Source organism: Chinchilla lanigera, unplaced genomic scaffold (assembly GCF_000276665.1).
Source record: "Chinchilla lanigera isolate Chin_1 unplaced genomic scaffold, ChiLan1.0 scaffold00040, whole genome shotgun sequence".
Taxonomy (NCBI): Eukaryota; Metazoa; Chordata; class Mammalia; order Rodentia; family Chinchillidae; genus Chinchilla; species Chinchilla lanigera.
This window is the reverse complement of record NW_004955441.1, coordinates 12,620,530-12,642,481: the sequence shown is the minus strand read 5'-3', so window position 1 is coordinate 12,642,481 and position 21,952 is coordinate 12,620,530. Positions and strand designations below refer to the sequence as shown.

The 21,952-nt window shown below is 47.7% G+C and overlaps 1 protein-coding gene across 7 annotated transcripts in view; it reads left to right on the top strand.

Annotated features, from left to right (window-relative positions):
• The first annotated feature begins 186 nt into the window (after positions 1-186).
• The window catches only part of Srbd1 (S1 RNA binding domain 1), a 267,356-nt gene continuing 245,590 nt past the window's right edge, over positions 187-21,952 (top strand). For 2 of the 7 annotated variants that reach the window (XM_013517547.1, XM_013517546.1), the window contains exons 1-3: positions 188-653; positions 1,642-1,886; positions 18,686-18,790. The gene's annotated coding sequence lies outside the window, so the exon portion shown is untranslated. Of the gene's footprint in view, positions 654-1,637; positions 1,887-14,915; positions 15,093-18,685; positions 18,791-21,952 lie in introns of those variants that run through there. The other 5 variants (XM_013517552.1, XM_013517551.1, XM_013517549.1 and 2 more) reach the window with 5 other exon arrangements.

Below are 21,952 nucleotides of genomic sequence, written 5' to 3'. Positions count from 1 at the left end.
TGTGCGATCGAGCCTCCCTCCCTCCAATGCAGGAAATGCGCAAAAGACGTCAGTGTGTGTGGTGTGTGTGTGTATGTGTGTGTGTGTGCGCGCGCGAGTGTGTGCGTGTGTGTGTGTGTGTGTGTGTGTGTATGTGTGTGTGTGCAGGCGCGCGCCCGCGCGCGCGCCAGTGTTTGGGGAAATAGAAAGTTTTACCGGTTGGGGGAGCAATACGGGAAAAGTGAGCGGAGGAGAGCAGGGCAGACGGCGGGGCCGGCCTGCCCTGGTCGCGGCGGCGCTCGGGGGAGCCGGGCGGGGACCGGCGCGGGGACCCGGGGAGGGGCGCGCGGGTGCCAGGGCACTCGCACCGCTGATCTCCACCCGGGGACGCGCGGGCTCGCGGCCAGCACGGCCGTGTAGAGCAGGGGACCGAGAAGCAGCGGGGGCCTCACTGCCCCGAAGACCTCGAGCCTCCCGGAGCCCAGCCCGGCGCTGCGGGCGGGAGCGGCCTGCGGACCCGGCCTGTCCGTCCTGCGCCCCGGGACGCGCGGCGCCGCGGAGGGGGAGGGGCGGGCCCCCGGCGGCTAGCGCTCCCTCCGTTTGCGGGGGACATTCTCCCCGCCGGGACGTGCCCCGGACTTCTCCGGCGGCGAGAACCTGTTGACAAGCGGAAGGTTGGTTGAAGCCCCGGCCGCGCTCGCCTTGGGTGTCTTGTTTGTTTTCCACCGAGGGATCCCGCGATCGCCGCCGGACCTCGGCTGCGCCCCCTAGGGGCCCCGGGCTCGGACCCGCGCGCTGACAGCGGGAAAGCGGGGCGCGCCCGCCCGGGGGCAGGGGCTGCGTTCGCGCTAATTTCCTCCGTGACCTTTCAACTCTCGCCCGGAGCAGCGGGGCGGCTGGTCCCGCAGGGCTAGCCTGGCCGGCCGGGGGAGAATTTCCTCCGCGGGGATTCGGGACGCGCAAGGCGGCGGGGCGAGGGGCGGCCCGCGCCAGGGACAGGGAACCGGGGAGGGCGGGGACCGCGTGGGGAAGGGGGACCCCGAGCCGGGGCCGCACGATTGGGAAGACAAAACCGCCACCCTCGCCCCTTTGCCAAGTCAAATCGGAGAGTTTGTGGGGATCGCCGTGAGCTGAGTGTTTATCTGGCGGGTTTGATTAGTACAGACCAAAATGTAAAAGTAGTACAAAAATATTATCCTTGCCTATGGCTTTAAAAGGCCTAAAGGCGAGAAGGGAGATGGTCCCCTGTAAGAAGAGGACATCAGGTGCACCACACGGGTCCCCAAAATGATCAAAAGTGTCCCGAGGCCATTGAGGCAAATCCTCTAGCCCCAGAAGAGCCTGAAAAGCTGATGCCTGCGGTCGTTCCCCCAGGGCTTACAAATACGTATTTCTTGGAGCCGACCCCGTGCTTTGGGAAGCTGGATAGAGATGGTGCAAAACGCGGTCTTGGGGACAGCTGTGATCCTTCATATGTAAAAAGTCTTTACAAGTATGGCTCACGTGGCCACTCCCACCAAGGAGATGTGATGTTTTAAAAAGTTTGAGAAGCACAAGCAGGGATGCCTCCTAGCTGTTTAATTTGCATTTCTTTAATCACTGGAATTTTCTCCCTCGCTACTCAGTTCCACAATTTTTTTTTTTTTTTTTTTTTTGAGACAGGGTCTCGCGATGTACTTCCAGCTGGTGTTGAACCCCAGGCTGCCCTCGAGCTCCCCGTGACTCTCCTGTCTCAGCCTCCTGAGTGTTGGGTGTGTGCCCCCATCACCTCCGGTACAACAGTTCAATTTTACTTAAGCTCTTTTTCCTCTTTTCAGGGTATGTAGTGGAAGGTAGTGGCTCATGGGGCTTGAACGTCTGAAAATGCACTTGGGAAGAAGGGGCAGCACTGAAACGAGATGAATGAGGTACTTCTCAAAAATCAAAATAAATATTATAATGCAATGTCTTAGAAAGAAAAATGTTAAATTTTAGGGTGACAGGATAGCCACATTTCTAAAATGCTAAATATTACACTAAATACTATTTCTGTTACTAAGTTCATCTGCACCCGTTACATCTTATACCCAAACAGAAGTCCCCTTACCGGAGTTCCAGCCCCATCGGGAGGTCTAGATAGATATCTAGGATGTCTTAGGAACCCTTGAATAGCTGGTGTTCCACACCATCTATCTCTCTATCTCTTTATCTCTGTCTCTCTCAAATATATTAAACAGGACCTTTGCCATCTCAGTGACTACCTTAAAACAGATAACCTCTCTATGCTCGGGTGGGTCAAATCTTACAAGCAAACAGAAATACCTGGGATTCAAAAACATCGACCTAAGTCCCTCCTCTTTAGTGTATTAAATAGGAAAGTTTACGAAGGACACACTGAACTTCTGACATATCCTATTCGCACTCCCCACCCCAGCAGGACTCCAAATACATTAAATAGGACCTTCGCTATCTCAGTGACTGCTCTAAAACATAACCTACAGACTTCCATCGCTGTTGCCTCCTGTCCTGGGTAAGGGTACCAGGAATTGAGCTCATGACCTTGTGCTTGCCAGGCAGGTATGGTGCCGCTGAGCTACATCCCCAACCCCGTGGATTAGAAAGATAGCGTCTCCCTCTTAGCTAACTCTTCCTCTGTGGGAACAGACCAAGTCTCAGAGGTAGCCATCATCAGTCTCCCTTCTATTACAAGTCTTGCAGGGTGGGTGCAACAAAAAGACCTCATCAAACGAAATGCCTGCTTTGTACTGAATGGATCCTTGTATTAAAATGGAGAAATAGCCAGGCATGGTAACACATGCCTGAATCCAGCACTTGCACTAGGGAGGCTGAGCTAGGAGGACCACCATGAATTTGAGACCAGCCTGGAATACAGAGTGAGACCCTGTCCAGAGAAAGGGCAGGAGGAAAGGGAAGGGGAGACCATGTGTGGTAGAAAACACCTGCTATCCCAGAACTCTGGGAGGCTGAGGCAGGTTGATTTTGAGTTCAAGCCCATCCGGGGCAATGTAGCAATTCTTGTCTCAAAACAAAAAATTTAAAAAGACTGGGGATGTAGCTCAGTTTGAAAGCCTGGGGGTTCAATCCCCAGTACTGTGTTAGTAGAGGCAGGGGCCCGGGGATGCTGGTGATCTGCATGCAAACACACCAGCTTCCTGCCTTTATTACACCCTTATTTCTACATAAACTTTTCATCTTCCTACTCTTAAACTTGGCCACAACTTTAAGTTTTCATGTGAAAAGAAAACAAGCCCTTGCAGGGAGAAGGCAAAGAATGTAAAGTTCAGTCAGTAATTAGGGCCCGCTTCACCCTTCCCTTGGCCCTGCGTAGGACACTCGGGACAGCACGGTAAGCTGTGTATGTATTGAGTAAAGTGCTCTTTGGCTCCAAACAATGGTCTGGTTATTCCTTATTATGAGAGAGGGGAGAGGAGGTAAGGATGTGATGAAGTTCAAGATTTTATTCTCATTTTATTTTTTTAAATAACAGCCTTATTGAACAAAAATTTGCATACATTGCAATTTGCAAACTTCAAGTATACGATTCAGTGAATTTTAGCCTATTGACAGAGTTGTACAAGCATGGCCACGATCAAAATTAGATCATTTTGGTATTCCAAAGCAAAGCACTCTATCTGCTAGTTCTCATCTCCCAAGCACGCCGTCCCCCCAAATCTAGGCACTCGCTGAGCTACTCTCTATCTTCATAGATTTTCCTAGTCTAGGAATTTATTTTTTTTATTCAAGGTAGACCACGCTGATAGTAACAATAAATACCTTCACATGTCCCAATGAAATGGAAATCCTGTGAAATGAGCTCTCACACCACGTTGGGGTAAAACTAGAAACTGACAGAAGAAACAGACTACAGTAACTTTTTTCTTTCACTTTCCCTATCATCTGTCTTCTATTTCATACTTTATGTAGTATTAACTTTTTCATCTACAGCCCTTTTAAAATTATGGCTGATTGCTGGGTGTGGTGACACACACCTGTAATCCCAGCACTAGGGAGGCTGAGGCAGGAGGATCATTGTGAGTTCAAGGCCAGCCTGAGCTGCATAGCAAGATAAAATCAGATTGCGGCTCATAGGAAAAGGAGTGAAAGAGAAACCATCATCCCCAGGACAGAGCGATCAGTGTGGCAGATGCAGGGAGAGGCCCATCCCTTGCTCTGGGAGCTTAGGAAGGCATCACCTTCACGAGCGTTTGAGTTGGAAAAGGCAGCAAAGAGAACACAGGGCTCAACTCACAAGCAGGAATGCCCATGCTGACTCTGGGACAAAAAAGAGCAGGTGCCTGACAGCAGATAAAATAGTTTGGAAACTGATAGTTGAGGCCTCTTAGGGCCTATGGATGTGTTTGAAGTGTTTCTGGAGAAATGCTGCACCTTCCAGCAGGCAGACAGTGTAACTGGAGTTAATACTCTAAAAAGCCATTTTGTGGTGGATGGATATTCTTCTGTAACTTTTCCCTACCAGACTCATCTCAAAAGAGGGTGTGAGAGAGACAGATGCTCCAAATCTGGTGATTTATACTCTGATCAAACATGAAACAGTCTGTGGACATTGTTTAGCTTGGCTAAAGGCAGCAGAGAAGCAGGGCCGGAACCTTAGGCTGGGGTGTTAATATTCATGTTAACGCTATTCTGCTCCTCGTGGCCATTTATAGAATGCTAATGGGCTTCGGCAAGGTCTGCCTGGACAGGGGCTACCGTACATTCCTCACATGCTCCACTGAGCAGAATTTAGCCACCTGGGCCGTGGGGCGGAATGTGTGGTAGCACAATGACATGAAAACCTTCCAGAGCTCTGCCAGCCCTGCCCCGGCCCGGCTCTCACCTCATTCCCAAGCTGTTCCTCACTGCACCCCGGGTCCGCTGTCCTGTTGCTGGCTGTTGCCTGACCCGCCATGGCTTATTTCTGCCCCGTCTCTGCTCTGAGCTCTTCTCTGGTGACACACAGGCCAGGCTTTATTTATACCTGCAAGGAGACTGAGGGATCAGAGGTAGACCCCAAGGAGATGGAAGATGGGTGCAGGGAGATGTCCTGGTGCTCCTGCTTCCTGAGCTCCCTGGACTGCTTGCCAGGGACACATAGGCAAATAACACTACCTACACACTCTTCTTTGGCTCAGATGTTCTACTGTTTCTTGGGACTTCTATATACATACATCAACCCAAGAATCTTTACTAAGTAACTCCTATGTACAAGAGCAGGTGCTCTAGGGAGGGCAGATAGGCTATGGATAATTCCTACTCCAATCAGGAAGATAAATAGATGAATTCGGTAAGTTGTTTATTTGTCAGACAGGATCCTACATTAGTCAAAATTAACTAGGTCACTGTTATGGTTTAGATCCAAAATGTCCCCCAAGGGCTCATACGTACAGAGGTGGGGCTTCTGGAAGGTGATTGGATCACAGGGTGCTGTACTCACCAGTAGACAGATCCACTGATGAGTCCATGGCTCCATGTGCTGTTCAGAGGTAGGTCGCTAGAGGGGACCTGGAAGAATATATTCCTGTCCCTGGGTCCTTCCTGCTTCCTGGCTGCTGTAAGGTGAGCAGCTTTCTTCTGCCATGCTTTTATCATGCCATTTCTGCCTTGAAACTAGCTAACCATGGACTGAACCCACTAAAAACTATAAACCAAGTAAACCTCTCCTTTAAATGGTGGGTGTCTGGTAATTTGTCACAGTAACTGGAAAGTGACTAATACAGACATGTTCCTGTACTAAGCAATCCCCAAATCCCGAGGTATTAAAATAGGAAAGGTGGGCCAGAGATATAGCTCAGTGGTATAAGTGCTTACCTGGCAAGCCTGAGGTCACGAGTTTGAGTCCCGGTACCAACAAATAAATAGATAAATAAGATAAAATAGCAAAGGTTTCTGTTCACACATAGCAGGTGTGTAGGGAGCTCACTCTACATCAGCACCATTCTTGCTCCTATGTCCAAGATGACTGAAAAGTCACTATCTGGAACACAGCTGGTGACAAGCAGGGAGCAAAATGACATTGGGAGGGTCTTGCACAGGCAGTTAGTAGTCCTCCAGGAAGTGCAAAATGTCTCTGCTGCTCACTAGGTGCTAGGTAGAACAGGTCATGTGACCCCTCTCTGCCAATCACAAGAGGGCTGGGCTGTTCTACCACCTGCAGAAATGAGGAGCTATACTACCGTATTTGGTGAATGACCCTGGAGACTATTATAGACACTAATCTCAAACAACCATTGCAGAAAGATAAGTCAGTGTGGCGCACAGTAAATATCAGATAGCTGGCCCAGTCAGAAAGTGCTATGGAAATGCAGTGGTAGCAATGATCACAGTGAGGATAGGACTGCTGCACTCCCTCGTGGCCCTGGGCCGTTACACATGGAAGACTTCAGAGGATGAGGGAAGCCCTGCACACTGTCCAAGCCCGCAGCCCCCTGAGCTTCTTTCCCCTTTCCTTCCTTGCCCAGCCTTACAGGACCCGCAGGTCCTTAAAGCCACGTGAGAACCAAGGCAGCACTAAGGAGACATTTGGATGCAACAAAACTGAGACTTGCCTGTTACACTCTGTGAGGTCTGAGAGGTCATTTCAGCCATATTCCCATTGCTATTAAATTCCTCTATCAAAGGAGGAGCCTGAGACATGGAAAAGTTAACCAGCTTACAAAACAAAACAAAGCCCCACACACTAATTAGCTAGACCTAAATCATTTTTAGGGGCAAGGGGGTGGCTATTGAGACAGGGTCTTGCTGTGTACTGCAGGCTGGCCTCCACTCACAGTGATTTGCCTGCCTCAGCTCCCGAGTGCTGGGATGACAGGTGTGTGCTACTACGCCTGGCGAGACCCAAATCTTATACCTCCTAGTTCAGTGATGGTAGCTTCAATTACATTTTAGTTCCTTGAAAACAAAATTTCTGCTGGGTATGGTGGCACACACCTGTCATCCCAGCACTTGGAGGCTGAGGTAGGAGGATCGCCACAACTTCAAGGCCAGCCTGGGCTACTTCTCGAGTTCAAGACCCGCCTAGACCACACAGTGAGACCCAGTCTCAAAAAATAATAATTTTTTTAATTCTGCAAATTCAAAGTCTGGGTTTTTTCAATTTATTGATTCCAAATTAAACTGGCCCTATCCCAGTACAATATAATAATTCTTATAATTATATGTAGTATTAGCTATAATAATATAATCACAGTAATTCTAAGAGGCACAATAATATTGATAGAGTTCTTAAGTTGTTTCAGTGACACAAATCTTTAAAGCAAGACAAAACAAAAGGAATCTTTAAAACAAGAAAGATGGATTGTTCTTTAGCTTCTCTATTCTTATACCTTCTCTCCCCCACACGAGTCACTGTATCCATGTATTTGCAGCACATGGTTTGAAGACACCTGTACCAAGTGTAACAGCTGCGTCTGTAGCTGCCCTGTGGGTATTTTAGCAATTAGCAGAATGACTGATCTGAGCGTTCAGACTGCGTCATCTGTCTCTAGCACATTCTGGGCGTTTGGCGAATCCATTTCCACTTCTAATTCTCCTCTCGGCATCAACAACTTGGGCCTCAAGGGCAGGCAACAGGGCCCTTTGTCACTGATGGAGCAAAATGCGCAGGCAGAACCATCCACAGGTTCTGTCGCAACAAATACATGATGTGGAGGGTTCTCCCTCCCTCCCTCCCTCCCTCCTTCGCTTCCTTCCTTCCTTCCTTCCTTCCTTCCTTCCTTCCTTCCTAGGCCCAAATCCCTGGGCCAGGGGTCCCTCCCCGGCTGAAGCTGTAGCTCCCCTTCCTCTCCTACCAGACTTAACTCTGCCTCTCCCTGAAAGGCTGAGTGTGGACACCCAGCGCGACTCACCTTGCGCTCTTAAGTGCCTGAGCCCTGTTATACTAATATGTAAGGGTAAATACGACCACAACGCGCCATGCACTTCGCACTCCTTCCCCGAAATGTGAAAGTAGCAGGGAAAGTGGGGAAGGAGGTGGCAAGGGAAAGGATTAAAGAATTAGTTATGCGTGCGTTCCAGTTCGCCAAAATGAAACGAACCCTTCAGTGCAACCAATATGCGTTATGGAACTGTGGAAAAAGAAAATGCTCATGGGACGGTGATATTGACAGAGTTCTTTAAATCCTTTTGGTGATGTCTTTAAAACAAAAAGACGACTGTTGTAATAACTCTGTGGTCTGTAAACGTTTGAAATGAAGGGTGTCACAAAAGGTCCTCCTGTGGGGTCTCGCTCGCCTGCCCAGCCCTGCCTTGGGATGGGTGGGTGTCCGCCCGCGCTCCCAGCCCTGCGCCCTGCTCCGCGTCCCAACAGCGCCCCCTAGCGCGCACGGACACCTACAGCTCCCGGCCCCGCCGCCCGGCAGTCCCGGCTCCCGCAGGCCGAGCAGCAAGCCTCCCTTGCGGCAGCACACGGGTGCTTCTGCTCGCCTCAGTCCAGGCCAGCGCGGTCCAGCAGCCGAACCAAGCCCTATGTCCACCCACCTCTGCAAGCTTCGCTTCCTCTGGCGTGGAGATCAGTAGTGCTCTGAAGGACTCTCTGAGGATCAGTGGACTAACAGCTGAGCAGCGTCCTAACCAGTGTTCTGCACACGGGATAACTGATCAAGCTAAGGGGCAAGTCAAGAGGAGATGCCCGGCGTGGTGGCGCACGCCTGTAATCCCAGCACTCGGGAGGCTGAGGCAGGAGGATCATTGCGAGTTCGACACTAGCCTGGGCTACAAAGTGAGCTCAAGGACAGCCCGAACTGCATAGCGAGACCCTATTTCAAAAAGACAAAAAAAAAAACAAAAAAAAAAAAAAAAAAAAAAAAAAAAAAAAAAAAAAAAGAAAGAAAGAAAAAGAAAAAAAAAAAGAGGAGAGCTTGGAGTTTTTATCCACAAGCCCGTCATGGGAAGAGGCAAGCTGGGTGCGGTGGTGCACGCCTGTAACGCCAGTACTCTGTAAGGCTGAGGCAGGAAGATTACAAGTTCAAGCGTAGGCTAGGCAACTTGGTGACTTAGACCCGGCTTCAAAATAAGAAATACAAACCTGGGCGTGGTGGCGCACGCCTATAATCCCAGCACTTGGGAGGCTGAGGCTGGAGGATCCCCGTGAGTTCGAGGCCCGCCTGAACTGAATAGTGAAACCCTATCTCCAAAACAGCTGAGAATGTAAGTCAAAGAGAAGGGAGTGGGATGGGGGTGGGGGGACTCGTGTGCAAGACAGCGCCAAGATTTCTTTTAAAAATTTAACAAGACTTCTCAAACTGAAGAATTCTCATGGAGTCTTTTTGTTCGCTTGCTTGCTTTTTGTTTTTTGATACAGGGTCTAACTCCCTAGTTCAGGCTGGCGTTGATACCCCAGGCTGACTTCAAACTCAAGGCAATCCCCTGCTTCAGCCTCCCGAATGCTGGGATTACAGGCGTGGGTCACTACTACAAGCATGCCCAGCTATAAGAAGTCTTTCTGATCATTATTTACAATAAGTCACCTGTTTGCCAGATTCTGGAAGAACAGAGACGAGGGAGTTGTGGCCCAGGTGTTCAGGAAGCTAAACCGGGAAGGGAGAAGACTCCAGAGGGCCTGCATGGAGACTGCAGAGCCCAGCCCTGCACTGCTCCTGCCTGGAGGCGGCACGTCAGCTCCTGCCTGAGCGAAGGCCTGTGAGCCCTGCCAGGGCCCCTGGTGAGAAAGCCCCACAGGATGTGGGGGAGGATGCAGAAAGGGGGCACAGCTGTCGCCCCTTTTCTGGAAATCATGGAGGCCATCGGTGGGGCTCATCTGTTGGTTCACAGCAAACAAGCCACCCCTTAGGGAGGAAGGAGGGCTGACCGTCACTTCCGCATCTCCCGCGAGTCCGTGTTAGCGCTGAAGCCGGTCCCAGCCACAGGGCTCAGGACGCTCAGGGACTGCTCTGTTGGTTATCGCCCCCCTTTTCTCCAACCTCTTCCCCTCTGCGGGCTCCTTCCTGTCCGCCCGTCTCACTTACCTCAAACAGAGTATTTCTAACCTTTGATCACCTCACAGTTCTCTCCAGCGGCCGCTCAACTTTCTCTTCTTCCTCCCGACCTTCTTGTTTATTTTCACTGTCTCCGTTTTCCTCGTACCCACTCCTTCCTCAGCCCACGCCGCTGGGCTCGCTGACACATGTCTCGTTTCCACCCCGCTAGAGCCCTCTTTTGTAGTTTTTACCTGACTTAGCCACTGTCTCTGCAGCGGATGATGCGGTGCCGCCGCCCCCTTGGAATGTTCTCGCCCTGCTTTCCGTGACATCTGAGCTGTATGTTTTCCTCCTACCTCTTTAGCTCCTCCTTTTCAGGTTCTCTTGTTCTCCTCTCCCCCTGCCCATCTCTTAAATGCACCATTATTTTGTGGTTACATTGCCAAATGCCAAGACAATAACGGAAGTGTTGTCTCAACAAATGGTCAAGCAAGTGACCGTAGGCCCTAGGACTTTGCAAGAAGGAAAGTTGGATCCCTCTGGCCATAGGCAGGGAGCCCACCGAGGAAAGGTGGAAGCAGGGCGTGGGCGAGGGAGTAGTAGTTCAGAGACAGGGAGAAAGGAACAGGCATCCCTGGCGGAGGAACTTCCCACTGACTGCGCAGGGTGCGGAAAGTAGGATTTACCCCAGTGACTATTCAGCGCCTCTTTGGGGCCGGAACTTTGGTAGGCATGGCGTAAAATAGAAAGGTATGTGAGCCTCTAATTTTTACGGAACATTGCACTGAAATGACTGTGGAGCAAGATTAGGCGGTATTTGGTAGAGGAAAAGGTAGTGGAGAGCGGGGGAGAGATCAGCATTAGCTTCCCGGAAGCGGCAGGGCTCACGGGCTCTGTTGATCTGCAGAGACTCCCGAGAGGTGTTTATTTCCTGCTCGCCTAGCAGTATTGGGTGGGTGAACGGGTTGGAAGGCCCCATCCCTCCTGGGATTCCACAGTAGCTCTGGGGGTGGTTTCCAATGCAGCTATCCAGAAAGAGAACCCATTACAAAGGAAGAAGACGGGGAGGGTCCCATTGGCTGAGACTTGGTCACATGACCACATGTAACGGCATAGGAGGCAGTGGGCTCCGGGAAAGAGGCCTGGCCTAGCCTCTGGGAAACAGGGCCTGGCCTTGCAGTGAGTAGAGCACAGTGTCTCCTAGTAGGTCCTTTTTCCCTTTATGGGACGCTAAAATGAACTCTGAGAGCCTGGGATACAGCTCAGCAGCACAGCACCTGCCTGGCAGGCACGAAGTCCCAAGTTCGAGTCCCGGTACCCACAACACAAAACAAGAATGAAATAAGTCGAAATAAATTTTAAAAAATAAAATGAACTCTGAGCGCAAATTCAGACCCCTCTTCATTTTCCTCTTCCTTTCCCCGTCTTACTCCAGCGCTGCAGTGGAGTGCGGCTGGTCATGGAGGAACAGCAAATTACCTTCAGGGAGCTTTTGCATCCTTTCCTCCTGTCTGCTTCCCTTCTCGCTCACAAGCGTAGAGCAAATGCTATGATACCCGTTGTGCAGGCCGGAGAACTGAAACTCGGGGAAGGTAAAGGGCTCCAGGGCATCAGAGCGCAGAGGGCAGCCAGCTTCCCCAGGCTCCGGAAGGGCCGTCCCTGCCCTGAGCAGCCTGCCCGCTGGATCTGAGAGACGTGCATGGGACGCCTCCTGGAGCGTCGCTGGGTTCTAAGCCGCCACGGAGGCCCCACTGCCCAGTAGGCAAAGGTTGCTGCTGCTTCCCACTGCCAACCTGACCTGGGGACAATGACCCTAGAAGGAGTGCTGGCTGAGGCCCCCTCAGCCATGGTTCAGGCCACCAGGCTCTGAGCTGCACAAGGGAAACAAAGGCATTCAAGACATGACCCTTGCCCCTGAGGAACTTACGGCCACTGGGGCACTCTGCTGCAAGCTTCCCTTGGGGGCAGGAGGGGACGACTACTTTACCCCTCTTCTAAGCTGAGTAGATATCTCAGTTCTACCTTACTGAAGAATTTTCTGTTCAAAGCAGTCTCTCCCACCTCTCCCCTTGCTTCGGTCTCCTTTGGTTCTCTGAACCTGTTACACTGCACCTCGGGTTAACTTCTGACAGACAATGTTTTCCTGGATCATTTATTCCGCAAATGCAACCCTAAGCTGACCAGGAAGGCACAGCCAAGTGTGGCTACTGCAGGCCTGTGTTCTTGAAGGGCAGGGACCGAGCATGGGAGCCTTCTGCTGGGAACTGAGCTTGGCTGGGAAGCTCAGAGGAAGGGTGACAGTCCTGCCTAGGACAGGGCCCTATCAACCACTAGGATGTGGAAACTTCAGCCATGTGCTTTGCTTCCCTGGTGCCTGGGGGTAAGAAGAAGGAAAGGATGTTCTCTGTGAGCGCCCAGAACACCGTGTCAGTTCCTTTTCCTAGCTGTGCACCCTTTTTCCCTCTGCCAGGACTCCCACTCCAACTCTGGGTCTCAGCATGGACACCATTTCTCCCCGAAGTCTCCCCTGGCCTCCTGCAGCCCTGAGTACATTTTATGGTCATTGCTGGTGAACTCATTTGTTTCTCCCGAATGCAGACCAGCAGTGAGACAGGAGATTAGGGTCTGGTAAAACTGTCAGAGGAAGTAGGTGTGACCTGTTCATTACAAAACCCCAGGACACATGCGCAGAACAGGTCCCAAAGCCTGCATGGGGACTTCTCTTGAGAACTCAGCAGGTTTTCCATAAGATGACCTAGACCTGACATCAACCTGAGGGGTGGGTGGTACAGAAAGGGCGTCCACACTGAGTTTCTGCCGCTGTCTTCCCTTTGTGTGGTGGCCGCCCTCACGCTGTAGGGTGTCTTTTTCCTACTTTTACTTGGCCCAAACTTGCCCTGCAGTTTCTTTCCCCACCTTTCATAAAACTTTGCTGCTGTTTGGGCTTGTCTTGACCAACTCTTTGCTCAGGATGGAAAGAACCTAGAAAGCACCTCCAAGTGGTTGGTGTGTTGTTTCCTGTTCTTTATTTGGAGGACAGGGAGTGTTGGGAACAAAACCCAGGGCCTTATACATGCTAAGCATGCACTAAGCCACTGGGTTACACTCTGAGTCCTGTGTTCTTCATTTTGCATTCATTTTCCTGCAGAGGGCTTTAAGTTTCTGGCCTAAGACACCTGGGCCAAGCATGGCCTCTCCTATTTGCTCCAGTTCCACAATGGGCATAGTCTCCCCAAAAAGCTCATGTCAGAGTTGAACTCCCAACATGAGGTTTAAGAAGGTAGAGACTGGATTGATTATGCTAATTGATTCAGAAGTGGGAGGTGGTGAGGATTAGCTGAGGCCATGAGGCCAAAGGCCCCTGACTGACTGTGGGTGGCTTTGTAAGAAGAGAGGAGGAGGAAAGGACACACACATGGGCTCTTGGCTCTTCCCACCTGGGGACTCCACCAGTGGGAGGGACATCACAAGATACAGTCAGAACCATGAGACAAAGGGAACCTCTTCTCTCACAACTTACCCAGGCTGTGGTGTTCCGATATTAGGGACAGAAAATAGACACCCTTGGAGGTATTCCCAGTGTCCACAGCACCTGCTAGGCTCCCAGTTAATGTTTGTTAGATCAAAGAATGGAAAGAAGAAAGGATCCTTACTCATAGCCCACCAGTGACTCTCCTGAAGAATCCTCAGCACTGCCACTTGGGCAGTCTTGTGGCTGGCACCAAGTGCCTGTCCCTTCAGCAGAGCACAGTATGCAGAAGAAATACTGCGTGGGCACTGCAGACTTTGCTTTAGGGTCTGAGACAAATTACTGCTTCTCAATGGACCTCCATCTAGTCAAAGGTAACAGAGTGTTGTGACACCTTACAGAATGGCAAGGGGGATTGAATTATGAGTACGGACAATACCTGGCACAGTAGTTCTCAAGAAATGCTCTCCAAAAAAATAAATAAACACACAAACAAATAAAAAAATTTTTTAAATATTCTCCCTGTAGAGAACTTCCCGTTCCGTTCTGTTCCGTTCCGTCCGTTCCGTTCCGTTCCGTTCCGTTCCGTTCCGTTCCGTTCCGTTCCGTTCCGTTCCATTCCATTCCATTCCATTCTATTCTATTCTATTCTATTCTACTCTATTCTATTGTTTTTGTGGTACTGAGGATTAAATCCAGAGTCTTCACACTGAGCTACATCCCCAGCCTTTTTACATTACCTGTTATTTTGAGACAGGGTCTTGCTAAGTCACTAAGGTGCCCAGGTTGGGCTTAAACATGATCCTCTTGCTTAAATCTCCCAGAGTGCTGAAATGACAGGTGTGTACCACCAGGCCTGGCAGGAACACCTCATTTTTAATCCTTTTATCACTAACACTGGCAGCAGACCCCTTCATCCAAGGTGGCTCCTGGATGATGGATTGGGGTGTGGAGGACAGGGCATGAGGGGTTTTCCTTGGGCTCTAAGTCCTGATCTGGGTATTGCCCTATATTAGCTTTTTCTTAAAATATAGGGCTGCATCAGAAAATTCAAGGAACTTGAATAATAATTGTTATGGCTCACGTCTAGATGTCCCCCCAAAGCCTCATGTGGTCATAGATGGGGCTTTTTCAGAAGTGGCTGGATCTAGAGTGTGTCACACTGGAATTGATTCAAAGTGCAATGCTAGGATCAAGGACATTAGGATTCAGAGTGTCAGTGCTGCCCACCCTAAGCAGCCTGGATAAGATATAAGGATACAAAGAGCTGTGGTCGTCCCATGTTGTTTTGCCACCTTCTTCCCACCATGAACTATTTGTCCTCTACGCTGCCCCTCTGCCAGGCCACCCTGCTTTGGAGCCAACTGATTATGGCCTGAAACCTCTACAAACTGTGAACAAAATAAACCTTTCCTCCCTTAACTTTGTGTCAGATATTTTGTCTCAGCAGTAAGAAAAGTAACTAGGGCAGTAACATATCTTCATGCAGCTGTGGTTGAGTCTGCAGCCATTTAGTCCAACAGGAACCCTAATTTATGCTTTCTGCTCACAAGGTTGGAAAGTAGCGTCACAGAGAAAAAATTGAGTCCAAAAGAACATTGAGCTACGTGCTTAAAGTGCCATGGTCAGCAAGCAGCAGCCTCAGAACTGTGGCCCAGATTGATGTCCTTGCTGGACATGACCTCCTGTCCCCATGCTTCTGCAGGAGAACTCACACACACACTGCTGAAGTAGGTCAAGTTTCCTCATCCCTCACTTATCTCGTGAGAACTGGGGTGTATGCAATGCCACTGCAAGGATATGACCCGGCCCCCACCGCACTTAGCATGTCATTGTGGTTTCTTTCTACGGAGAACTGGGAAGTGGTAAACGTTTCCCTTGTCTTTCTCTGTGTTTGCATGTGCCTGAGCCTGAAAACTCAACAGCAAAGCCACCAGGGCATACAGGTAGAGGGTAGAGTGGGAGGGACATTTTACAATGTATTCCAATATGAGTCCCACTATTCATTTCTTATAAAAATGGTAATAACAACAACAATAGCTAACAACTACAGGTTGAGAACTGTGTCCCAGCCATTAATATTTAACAATTCTTTTAATCAAAAAATAGCCCAACAAAATAGAATTTTCCATATTTCTCTGATTCTAAGAGACAAAGACACATTTTTAAATAATTACATACTAGCATTTTATAATCCAAGATAAGAAAGTACTGTCATACTGGAATTGGTAAGATTTTAAAAAATATCTTAGGGGCTGGGGATTTAGCTCAGCGGCAAAGCGTCTGCCTGGCAAGCGCAAGGTCGTGAGTTCGGTTCCCGGTACCACAGAAAAACCAAAAAATAAAAATAAAAAAATAAAAAAAATAAAAAAATCTTAGTACTAGATAAAATTAGGAACTGAGAGTGGTAGCACACCCCTCTGATCTCATCTACATGGGAGGCTGAGTTGTTTTCCATGCATCAACAATAGAATATGGTGTACGTGAAGTCAGAGGCAGAGACTGGAGTTATAAGGCCGGAAGCCAAGGAAGGTGAAGAATGCCAACCACCATTAGCAGTGGGAAGAGGTAAGGAAAGGCTAACCTCCAGAGCTATCAGAGATTATGCTTTTCAAGTTTTTTCTTTAAACATTCTCATTGTTTGGTAATTTTTTTACAGCAGCCATGGGAAATTAATAGAGGGATTTGCTGAATTCTTAAGGGAAATAAAGACCTAAAAAGGGAAGTCTAAGGTCAGGAAGAGGAGATCATGGGCTGTATAAGTTTGCTGTTAGTCAGTTTCATCAGAAACCCTGCAAAAGCCAGTTAACCTGTGCCTTGCTCCATCATCTAAGACCAACTCAGAAGTCCACTAGCCACATATTTTATCCTGATTGTAGCTATAGAAGTTGTGCCTCACCTTGACCATTAGTTTTTCAAATGCTTGCCCTTAGGCCCAAGGAAGCCGGATAAACCAGTATTGTTCATTCCTAATTTTTCTCATGTCTAGGGGATATTACACAGAGGACCCTGTCTCTCTGTGAGCCTTTGGGTTTTCATAAAAGAGAACTTTAGTAGATCCACTCCCCCAGGCAAATCTGCCCAGGTAACTGACACAGTTGGAGACTTTGTCAGATCCTGGAACAGAAGCCAGAGACAAAGAAAGTAACATGAGTTCTCCAAGTATCATGAACTGGACCCATGCTAGGTAAAACACACACAATCTCATTCAGTTCCCATAAGAATCTCATAAAGTAAGCAGTAGCAGTCTTCTGGTTCATACATGTGCAAGCAGGCTCAGAGGGGACACAATGTCCCTAGGACCACACAGCTTGTAAGTGATGAAAATAGATTCAGGATAGTTTGTTTGGATCCAGAGTCCATGCTTTCTTCCAGAGGGACTGCTAGCTCTCTGGAAGCTGGTGAAGGTTCAAAGCTAAGGCAAAGGATGGGCTCGGAACACACTGGGTTCATACTTGTATAACGCTTTCCTCACAGACAGAAGAATGTCTTCAGAGCCCCTGAAAAGGGGCCACCCACTCTCTGACGAAAGGGGTCTGGCTGATTGATTGGTACAAAGGTCACTCTGTGAATGGAATGACGCAGCATTAACGTGACTGGATTCCTCTGGGACGGCAGGTCATCCCAAAGGAAAAACCAATAAGAGTATTTGTCTACCTGGGGCTTTGAGGATTGATTCCACCCAGGTCTAGAGACCAGTATAGGTGGGAAAGAGCCAAAAATTAACTTGTAAAAGGGGGCATCGCTGTAGAGCTTTCGTTTTTTACTTCTCCTGTGTCCCAGCTCTCTCGCCTTCACCCTGTGGGACCCAATATCCTGAACCACTTAGGGTCAGGATGACTAGGAACAAAGCCAGGGCCTCCCTTGTCTCCCACCCTAAGAAATTTCCCAGTAAGAAGCAGCAAAGCTTTCCAGAGATGCAGGTTAAGATTACACAGGAATAGAACATGTTAGACCAAAGGTTTCACCAGTTTCTCTCCTAGAGTCCACAGACTGAGGAAATCATGTTTTCCTTTCTCACTGCCTCCTGACTTCCTTAGGTAATAATTGTCTTTTTCCGGGAAAGGAAACTGTCCAAGAGTCCAGTTTGGAAGCCAAGCAACCCTGCATGGGTTCCTTCTGTTAATAAGCTTGGTTCAAAAAAGCAGGCGGAAAGCTGTCCCTGGGAGAGGGCTTGGACATAGAGCAAGGCCTCTTCTTCACTGGTTTGTCTGCTCTAATTAGCTTTGAGGTTTACCCAGGACTCCTCTGGCCACCCCCACCCTAGCAGGACTGGTTCACCTGCGGCTCAGCTTTCCTGTGGCATTTTTTTCTTAGAAAACAGATAAGATCCTGGTTCCAAGTCCCTGCCTAACCAGTTGCCAGCTGTGTGATTTAGAGCGATCCACTGAATGGCACTGACTCCCATTGTTCTCATCCTACAAAAGAAGCGAGTCACCCCTGCCACCTCCTCACAGGGTTGGTCCAAATCAAAAGAGATTTCTGAAAACCCACTGAAAGCTAGGGCTGGTGCCAGCGCAGAGCACATCTGTATGAAAATCTTTGCCCTGTTACGATGGCAGCTGTTGTCTCATTATTCAACGTCCAGCAGCAGGCAGAGATCCTCCACTCCAGTAGTTCCTAGTGTGATGTAGAGAGAACATTCCTTTACAGCTATTTAAGAGCTCAGCTTGACCCACTTTGAGCTGCAGATTCAGTATCCTAAACCTGGACCAAAAACTGTATGGGGAAATGCTTTCTGATGTCTCCAAGGAGGAATCATCCTTTCTTCCTGTGTATGTAGGGAGCCTCCAGAGCAATTCTACCAGTACCATCAAGCAGCAACTTCTGTTATTCACTCACTCATTCATTCATTCATTCATTCATTCATATTCTCTCTCTTCCTCCCTCTGCTCTTCCCTCCATCTCTCCCTATTTCCTTCCTTGCCTTCTTCCTTCCCTCCTAGGGATTGAACCCAGGGCCTGTGCGCTGAACTACATCCCTAGCCCTTTTTTATTTTTTACATTGAGACAGAATCTTACTAAGTCACTAAGTTGTCCAGGCTTGGCTTGAACTTGTGATTGTTCTGCCTCAGCCTCCCAGAGTGCTAGAATTACAGGACACTATGCCTTTGATTATTTTCACATTTTTTATTAATTTACTTTTATTCTCAAGGTGAAATTTAATTATTTTCATGTTTCTGTAACCTGAAGGTACTAATACATGGTAAATCATATTTTGATTGTCAGAACTTATTATAAATTTATTTTGTAGTACTATGCATAACAATGGTGCATTTGTAATCAGTGGTATCCTGGGTTTGATAAAATGTATTATTTGCAGAGACTTCTAGGAACATGGTGAAGCAGTGAATGGCAACAAATCAACGTCTTTAAGATTTGGAAACCAGACACTGGAAAGTGACACCTTGGGGAAGAAAAGATGGAGGTAAATGGATCTCTGGGGCCCATGAAAGTTCTAAAGGCAAAATTGGAGCCCACAGAGAAAGTGAAGAGACAGACCTCACTGCAGAGAAAGGAGGGGTCAATCAGCACTTTCTCCCTGACTCCCAGGCTCCTGGTGTACAGAGGAGGATTGAATCTACAGTGAAAGCAGGGAACTCCAGATCCCTTCAGGGAGAAACAGTGGAATGGAGAGTGAAAGCTGGCCACTACAGCAGCTGGTGGGGACTCCAAGACAAGGGACTGCTCTATCCCTGGAGAAGGTGCTTGACCAGATGCCATTTTAGGGAGGCGTCAGCTGAACTCGGGACTCAGAACAGCCATGGGTTGGCTTCATCTCAGGGCTCCCAGTGTTGAAATTACAAAGTGACTGGGTGGGGAAAAACCATGGGAAATGTCCACGGTCAGGGAGCCGTGGTCTTGCAAATAAGAGACACCCAGAGTACAGTCAGGCGTGGTGGCGCACACCTGTAATCCCAGCAGTTGGGAGGCTGAGGCAGGAGGATCAGTGCAAATTCAAGACCAGCATGGGCTAGGAAGTGAGCTCAAGGCCAACCTGAACTGCATAGCAAGACCTTGTCCCAAAAAGGCCAAAAAAAGAACAAAAGAAAGAAAGAAAGAAAAGAAAAGAGAGACACATAGAGTAGGGTAGGCTGAAATCCTAAGGTCCCCACCCTATAGGCAGAGACCAGGACCAGCCTGAACTTCTGTGGAGTAGAAAGCACCAGAATCAGCACCCTGCCCTCCTCCTACTTCAGACTTGCTGAGGTGATCCAGCACCCTGCACTAATCCTACTACAGGGCTGCTGGGCTCATCCAGCATGGATCTGGGCTCCGTCTATCTCCTCTGTCTACCAGTGACACCAGAGTCATGCAGTGAATTAGACGCTACCACAAAGACCCCAGAGGATAACTGCAGGCTGGAAACCACAGAGAAATCTCTCTTTCTCTCTCTCTCTGTCTTTGTTTGATTGCTTTACTTTTCTAGATTGTTTTTGTGTTTTCATGAGTATGAACATTGTTTTCAGTTCTTTTGTTTTCTTTTGGTTTGGTTGTTTCCCTTTTTCATTTCCTCCTATCTTCTCACCAGTTTCCTGAAGCTTGGGCAATCTTCCTTTGGGCTTCAGCCTTGCTTCTAATCTCTTTCTCTTCTTTTATTTCTCTATTTTTCTTCTTATTCCTTTTAAATTTACTCCCCTGGGGGTAAAATCACTCTATTGAGTGGATATTTACTGTATATTTACTGTATTTTGCTGGATACTTACTGTATTTGTTTTAGATTTTGTTATATAATTATGAATCTTGTACCTATGGTTCAAGATGGCGAATGAACAGTTATCCCAGTTTGCCATTTCCTAAATGGTGCTTGATGCTATTATTATTGATTGTACTACTTTAGCCAAGGAGACACAGTTATAATGATCAATTGTTCTTCCTTTTATGCCAATGCTGAGATGGTCTGAGATTCATAAACAATACCATGTCCAGTACCAAAGAACTGGGTGCTAGGCCAAAAAGGTAACAACCTCTCATCTCTAATAAACTTAAGAGGCAGGATCTTGGGACAGGCTCAAAAGCTAAAAGGCAGCTATGCCTAGAAAGCATCTCTGAAAAAAAATTCCTTGATATGTACTTTGAGAAGTTGTACTCTAATTAAGATGGAAAACTCATAAAAATGGACAGATTCCTCGATACATATGAGTTATCAAAGCTGAATCAAAAAGATAAAAATTTTCAATATCTCAATATCAATGACATTGAAGAAGCAATTTTTAAAAACTACCAATGAAGACAAACTCAGGTCCTGACAGATTCACTACTGAATTCTACAAGAACTTTAGAGAAGATCTAGTGTCACTACTCCTCAGATTTCTTAATGAAACTGAAAGAGAAGCAACACTCTCAAACTCATTCCAAGAAGCAAACACTATCCTTATACCAAAACCAGAGAAGAATCCAACCAAAAAAGAGAACTACAAACCTATCTTTCTCATGAACAGAGATGCAAAAATCCTCAATAAAATACGGCAAACAGAATACTGAAAATCATCAAGAAGGTTATACACCATGACCAAGTAGGATTCATCCCAGGGATGCAGGGATGGCTCAGCATACACAAATCAATAAATGTAATACACCATATTAACAGAACCAAAGACAAGAATCACATGATCATCTTAACAGATGCAGTAAAAGCATTTGACAAAGTCCAACACCTATTCACGATAAATCCCCACAGAAAATTTGAATAGGTTTCTATCTTTTATCTAATAAAAGCCATGTATGACAAACCAACAGCCAACTTATCAAACTAAATGGTCAATACTGAAGGCTTTCACTCTAAAATCAGGAGCAAGACAAGGATGCCTATTATCACTACTCTTGTTCAATATAGTTCTGGAAACATTAGCCAGAGAAATTAGACAAGAGAAAGAAATACAAGGAATAAGGAGAAAGGAAGAAGTTAAATTATCATTATTTGTGGGTGACATGATACTCTACATGGAAGACCCTCAAAAATTCCACCAAAAGACTCTTAGATTTAATAACCACATTCAACAGTGTAGTAGGATACAAAGTCAATACTCAAAAATCGAGAGCATTACTGTATACAAACTCAGAGAGAGACATTAGGGAAACCACACATTTCACAATAGTATCCAGAAAAATGAAATGCCTAGAAATCAACCTAACAAGGAAAGTGGCAAATCTATACATTGAAAACTATAGTACTCTTAAAAAGGAGATTGAAGAGGTTATCAGAAAATGGAAAAACAGCCTTTGTTCTTGGGTAGGCAAAATCAGTATAGTGAACATGGTCATACTGGCAAAACTGGTGTACCGATTTAAAGCAATTCCAATAAAAATACCAATAGCATACTTCACAGAACTAGAAAAAGCATTCTTAAAATTCATTTGGAACCAGAAGAAACCAACAATAGCAAAAATAATTCTGGGCAAAGACAAGGCAAGGAATGTCATAATCCCTGTTTTGGAGTTATACTATAAAGCTATCATGATAAAAACAGAATGGTACTGGCAAAAACAAAAATCAGACCTGAGGATCAATGGAACAGAAGGTGCAAAGGCCAGGCATGGTAGCACATGCTTGTAATTCCAGCACTCAGGAGGCTGAGGCAGGAGGATC